The sequence below is a fragment of the Pongo abelii genome, chromosome 6 (genome assembly GCF_028885655.2).
Source record: "Pongo abelii isolate AG06213 chromosome 6, NHGRI_mPonAbe1-v2.0_pri, whole genome shotgun sequence".
Taxonomy (NCBI): Eukaryota; Metazoa; Chordata; class Mammalia; order Primates; family Hominidae; genus Pongo; species Pongo abelii.
In genome coordinates this window covers 46283085-46290186 of record NC_071991.2, presented here as the reverse complement: position 1 = coordinate 46290186, position 7102 = coordinate 46283085, and the positions used below count along the sequence as shown (strand labels likewise).

Below are 7102 nucleotides of genomic sequence, written 5' to 3'. Positions count from 1 at the left end.
GAAAGTGAAGGGGAAAAGTTTTGTTTTTAATTGTATGCTTTTTTAATCAGAAAACTCTACTAAAACAATACCCAAGTCTGTTTCTTTAAAGTCATTTACATTTTTTCTTTTTCTTTTCTTGTTTTATTTTGTTTGTTTGTTTTGTTTTGTTTTTGTTTTTGAGACGGAGTTTCATTCTTTTCCCCAGGCTGGAGTGAAGTGGCGTGATCTCAGCTCACTGCAACCTCCACCCACCTGGGGTTCAAGTGATTCTTGCCTCAGCCTCCCGAGTAGCTGGGATTATAGGCGCCCACCACCACAGCCGGCTAATTTTTGTATTTTTAGTAGAGACAGGGTTTCGCTATGTTGGCCAGGCTGGTCTCGAACTCCTGACCTCAGGTGATCCACCTGCCTGGGCCTCCCAAAGTGCTGGGATTACAGGTGTGAGCCACCATGCCTGGCATTTTTTGTTTTTTTCTGATTATATAAATAATACCTTCCGGTTACAGCACAATTAAGCAATGTGTGAACATTTAATTAACAAAGACTTATACAGTACTTACTGTGTGCCAGGCCCTCATCTAGGTCCTTTAAATATTGACTCATTTAATTAAATACTCATAACAAGCCTATGAGTTAGGTCTTATAAATTTGTTTTACTAGTGGGGAAACTGAGACATGAAGAGATTAAGTAAATTTCATAGTTAAAAGGCAGCTGAGTTAGACTTCAATACCAGCCTATCTGGCTCCAGAGCTCACTCTGCTCCATGGCCTGTCTCCAGACTCAAAAGACACTAGAGACACAGAAAACTCATGTCCTGCAGTAACCACCATTGACTTTATGGTGACCATTCTCCCATAATATTTTTGTGTGTATATTTATGAACAAACACACATTTTTATAAAATTAAAACATATAGCTATACAACATACATACACACATATATGTAAAATCAAGGGGCTTTTTTTGGTCATAAATTTCACAAAAATGAGATTATCTTATATATACGTACTCCTCTGCATCTTGCATTTCTAGTTTAACAGTTTCATAAAACTCCTCCAAGTCAATTAGTGTAGCTCTAGCTGATGGTCTGGTACCTGCATGATATTCCTTGGTCCAATATACCTCAATTTCTTTAACCATTTCCCTGCTAATGTGTATTTACCTTATTTCCAGGATTTGGGGGTACCATAATTATGCTGAACTAAACATCTGAATGCATACTTCTTTTTGTATTGGTAATTTTATATCTAGGGATTAGATTTCCAGGTGTTAGGTTGCTTTTTTTAAAAAAACAGATCTTGCCAGATTGCCTTCACAAAAAGTTGAACAATTCACATATTCATCAACAATGAATGAGGATCCCATTTTCCTGACAGTCTTACCAGCAGTAGGTGAAAGTCATTTGTAATTTTTGCTAATATCATTGGTGCACAGTGGCAATTCATTGTTAGTTTAATGTATTTTCTCCCTGACTACTAGGAAGCTGAAAGACTTGTTGTTGTTGTTGTTGTTGTTGTTCTGCCAGGACATTTGGATTTGCTGTTCTATGCTTGCCTGCTTATATCTCTGCCCATTTTTCTATTAATCATCTTTTTTCAGTTATAATTAATATAGTTCTGTGTACTTAATATACCCTTCAGCTGTTAGATCCATTACACACTTTCCCCAATACATTATTTGTACTTTACTTTTGTATGTCTTATAGTTCACCTTTTAAAATGTCTTAATATTTATAAAAATCAAATCTGACTAATTTTCTAATAGCTTATAGGTTTCCTGCTTCATCAATCTTCAACTTGTACTTATGGTCTCCTACATTTTCTTCTAAAGTTCCATCCTTTTATCCTTTACCTTTAAGATTTTGATCCACCTGAATTTGTGTGTAAGATGAGAGGCAGGAACCAAAATTATTCTTTCCCAATGCATAGCTGATTTTGCCTATATTATTTATTAAATAAACCACTGTTCTGTGATAAATTAAAATATTTTTTATCTATTAAATTCTCACAGCCTGCAGAATCTATTCTTGGGTACTGCATTCTATCAGTTCCACTTATCTTTTTGCCTACTTCTATGATAATATTATGCTGTTTTTATTATAGAGACTTCACTTCGTTTTAATGTTTTCTAAGGTCCTTTTTTTCACATTTTCTTGACTATTCTTGAACATTTATTCTTCCATGTAAACTTTAAGTTTATTTAATCCAATTTAAGCACACACATCAATGTCCTCATTTAGAATTCAATTTTTATATTAATGGGAAAATTCATATTTTCATAATATTAGATTTTCTCATTCAGGAATGTGGTATATCTTTGTGTTTATGCATGGTTTATTTCATGTCCTCATATAGAACTGACCTCCATACACCCTTATCTGGAGCCATGAAGGGTAGGCTTGCCAGAACTTTTTCACCTAAGTCAACCCTGCAATAGGAGGACATCTCAGAGCACCTTTTGCATCTCCACGTGTTGTTCCTAATGGTAATTTGATCTTATCCCACACTCTCTTGCCTCTTGGAAGACACTTTTATCTATTCTCATCTTTCATTGTTTCTTTGATCATGTCTGCCTTTCTTGCACCAGCTCTTAATCTTCAGAATTCACCCAAATCTCTTCTTTTCATAAGGTCACCACCTTCCACTCCTCCCCAGCTCTCTCCAGTGTGTGCTGCAAGACCTGTGTGCTGTAGTTGCTCACATATCCAGCTCTCCCTGTGGAGTGAATCAGCAGCCCAAGCATTGTCCTAGTGAACTGCTTCCAATGGTCCCTGACCTAGAATCACAAGAGGCTTGGGGAGTGGGGTGGCTCTGACACTGCAGGCCTCCAGAAGGACCCCTCACTGACACGTTGTTCCTGCCACTGTCCTCCAGTGTTCTCATGTGGGTTTCTTATGTGGGTCTCTGGACCACTGTTTCCTGGGCTGCCATAGAGCCTTACAGCTGCTATTTACTGCTTTCAGGATCTTGAACATTTGTCTCCCAACTTTTCCGACACTAAGTGCATCTTCTGAGTATATTCCCATTGTCACTAACATTCAGAACTTTGGCTCTTGTCAAATTGCTTCAATTTTGGATATCTGTGCCACTGGAGAAGTGAATCAAGCTAAATGAAGAATGCCCTTATTTTTTCTTCTGTGTTCTCTCTCTGCAAAGAGGAGAATGATCTTCCCCAGTATTGTGCTTTCTGAGACACACCTAGTGGATGATCCAAATGGTCCTTGATTCCAAGTAAAATGGCAAAGATCCACATGTAGCTGGATCCCACCTGTGATCGCAATCTTTCCATGCTCTCAGATTCCACCTTACCTCAATGTTTGAAAAGAAAAAATTTCAGACCAAGAAGCACCTTCTCCACTCCTTCTGGAATCTCTGCCTTGTTCAGCCCGTCTGCCTCCACTCCTGCCTCCACCACGTCCATCAGGGTGACCCAGAAGTCCTACAAGGTGTCCACCTCTGGCCCCCAGGCCTTCAGCAGCTGCTCTCACATGAGTGGGCCCGGAGCCTGCATCAGCTCGTTGAGCTTCTCCCAAGTGGGCAGCAGCAGCTTCCGGGCTGGCCTGGGTGGAGGCTATGGTGGGGCCAGCAGCATGGGAGGCATCACTGCCGTCATGGTCAACCAGAGCCTGCTGAGCCCCCTGAACCTGGAGGTGGACCCCAACATCCAGGCCATGCGCACCCAGGAGAAGGAGCGGATCAAGACCCTAAATAACATGTTTGCCTCCTTCATTGACAAGGTACAGTTCCTGGAGCAGCAGAACAAGATCCTGGAGACCAAGGGGAGCCTCCTGCAGCAGCAGAAGATGGCTTGGAGCAACATGGACAACATGTTCGAGAGCTACATCAACTACTTTATGCAGCAGCTGGAGACTCTGGGCCAGGAGAAGCTGAAGCTGGAGGCAGAGCTCGGCAACATGCAGAGGCTGGTGGAGGACTTCAAGAACAAGTATGAGGGTGAGATCAATAAGCGTACAGAGATGGAGAATGAATTTGTCCTCATCAAGAAGGATGTAGATGAAGCTTACATGACAAGGTAGAGCTGGAGTCTCGCCTGGAAGGGCTGATTGACGAGATCAACTTCCTCAGGCAGCTGTATGAAGAGGAGATCCAGGAGCCACAGTCCTAGATCTCGGACACATCTGTGGTGCTGTCCATGGACAACAGCTGCTCCCTGGACATGGACAGCATCATCGCTGAGGTCAAGGCTCCGTACAAGGTGATCGCCAACCGCAGCCTGACTGAGGCTGAGAGCACGGACCAGATCAAGTATGAGGAGCTGCAGATGCTGGCTGGGAAGCGCTGGGATGACCTGTGGCGTACAAAGACTGAGATCTCCGAGATGAACCGGAAAATCAGTTGGCTCCAGGCTGAGATTCAGGGCCTCAAAGGCCAGAGGGCTTCCCTAGAGGCCGCCGTCACAGATGCAGAGCAGCGCGGGTAGCTGGCCGTGAAGGATGCCAAAGCCAAGCTGTCTGAGCTGGAGGCCGCCCTGCAGCTAGCCAAGCAGGACATGGCGCAGCAGCTGTGTGAGTACCAGGAGCTGATGAACATCAAGCTGGCCCTGGACGCCTATAGGAAGCTGCTAGAGGGTGAGGAGAGCTGGCTGGAGTCTGGGATGCAGAACATGAGTATCCATACGAAGACCACCTGTGGCTATGCAGATGGTTTGAGCTCTCCTACGGGCGCCTCACAAGCCCCGGCCTCAGCTACGGCCTGGGCTCCAGCTTTGGCTCTGGCGCAGGCTCCAGCTCCTTCAGCCACACCAGCTCCACCAGGGCCGTGGCTGTGAAGATCAAGACCCGCGATGGGAAGCTGGTGTCCGAGTCCTCTGACATTCTGCCCAAGTGAACAGCTGCGGCAGCCCCTCCCAGCCTGCCCCTCCTGTGGGTGCCCCAGAGCCGGGGAGGGAGGCCGCTGTGAGGGGAGCAAAGGGAACAGGAGACCCACTTGAGGCTCACCCCTAGCTCTCAGCCCACCCACGGGGGAGTTTACTGCCTGGGGATACCCCTTGCCCATGCCTCCAGCTACAAAACAATTCAATTGCTTTTTTTTTTTTTTTTTTTTTTGGTCCAAAATAAAACCTCAGCTAGCTCTTTCAAAAAAAAAAAAAAAAAAAAATCAGTCCCACAAGGTCCCATCAGTCTAATTCTGTAGGCCAATGAGGATTTTCTTCATATTTTTAATGTGTTGAGAAGAATCTGCAGAATGTTAGGACATATATAGACAGATGAAAATACTCACACAAGGAGTAAGAAAACCTTCAGAGGAGGCAAATTTGCAAAGCAAGAACTGTGCCCCTCCCCAGTTCTAAGTCAACAACCACCCCAATTAAGAGTCTATCTTAATTCTGGGGCCGTCAGCAGGTTTCCTTTCACCTGCTCTTATTTGTTCATTTTATGGAACACAGTAGTCTGTCTTTTTTTCATGTCTAAACTCATTTCCTGTTGAGAAAGCTCATACCCATGGCACAATAGTAATCGTCTTGCATAAGTTACTTAGCTCCTTTCTGCTCTTGTTTCCTCATCTCCAAAATAAGAATAAAAATAGTACTTCTTTTATAAGGTTGTGTTGAGGATCAAAATAGCTAATATATGTTAAGCCCTTGGAACAGTTCCCGGACTATAATCACTGCTATATAAATGTTTGCCATCATCCTTCTTGGATGGTTTCAATGCCCCTCGGTTACCTTTGCCATGACTCTTTTTTTTTTTTTTTTTTTTTGAGATAGAGTCTTGCTCTGTTGCCAGGCTGGAGTGCAGTGGCGCGATCTGGGCACTGCAACCTCCACCTCCTGGGTTCAAGCAATTCCCCTGCCTCAGCCTCCCGAGTAGCTGGGACTACAGGCATGTGCCACCACACCCAGCTAATTTTTTGTATTTTAGTAGAGACGGGGTTTCACCATATTGGCCAGGATGGTCACAATCTCCTGACCTCATGATCCGCCCACCTTCAGCTCCCAAAGTACTGGGATTACAGGCGTGAGACACCGCACGCAGCCCCCAGGACTCTTATTTTCTAAATCCTATTAGAACATCTTCTTTTTTTTTTTTTTTTAGAGTCAGGATCTCACTCTGTCATCCAGGCTGGAGGGTGGTAGCACAATCATAGCTCACTGTCGCCTGTAACTCCTGGGCTCTAGTGATCCTCCCACCTCAGCCCCACTGAGTAGCTGAGACTACAGGTGCATGCCACTACATGTGGCTAATGTATTAATTTTTTTGTAGAGATGGAATCTTGCTATGTTGCCCAGGCTGGTCTTAACTCCTGGCTTCAAGAGATCATCCCATATCAGCCTCCCAAACTGTTGGGATTTCAGGTGTGAGCCACTGCACCAGCCCTATTAGAACATCTTTCTAAATTATATGGGAATGTACAAAAACAAAAGATAAATCTGCCTGTAGAACCTTAAAACATTTTCATGGTCCTCATAAGGTCCTTCATATTCAGGAGAGCGGGCATTGCAACATGTAAAGCCTATCTCGAAGGAAGAGACTTTTGCCCAATGTCTATATAGACTAAGCCTCTGTCTACATTATGTCTTCTTCTCAAATCACCTCCTTGACTTCACGTTACCATAATAAACCACATCCCATTATAAACTTTTAGCTTTTAGCCAGATAGGCTGTTTTGCAAAACAGGAAGGCAATGGGGGGCTTTTGACGTTACTTTTCAGGAATAGTTTTCCTTACCTTCTTCCTGTTGGCCCCCTGGGATCTCATCTGCCTTTAAGTGTTATAATAATTCCAGGTGCATTAGAGTATCCAATATGCCACTGAAATCTACATCTCCCCCGATATTAACCATACACCAAATAAAAGCAGCACATAATAAAATCATCCACATCCCAAAATAGAAAAAGCACCCAAATTGTTTAAATTTTACGTAGGGAGTAAGTTGTATCACACTCTATGCTAACCATGTTTATAACCATTTATGTTTGCACATATGTAATTTAAAGAGCTATTATTGAGCATCTGCTCCACATATGTTGGGCACTAGACTGGGCACTGGCAACATACTGGAACAATAACAGGGGTGGTTCTGTTGGGGAGGCAGCTAAGACAGACCAAACAGTGGGAGCTCCAGAGGTTTACTCAATAATCATGCTAATTAATACAAG

General features: G+C 43.6%; 1 pseudogene; it reads left to right on the top strand.

Annotated features, from left to right (window-relative positions):
* The first annotated feature begins 3269 nt into the window (after nucleotides 1-3269).
* Nucleotides 3270-4830, top strand: LOC100451967 (keratin, type II cytoskeletal 8-like; annotated as a pseudogene).
* The last annotated feature ends 2272 nt before the right edge of the window (nucleotides 4831-7102 follow it).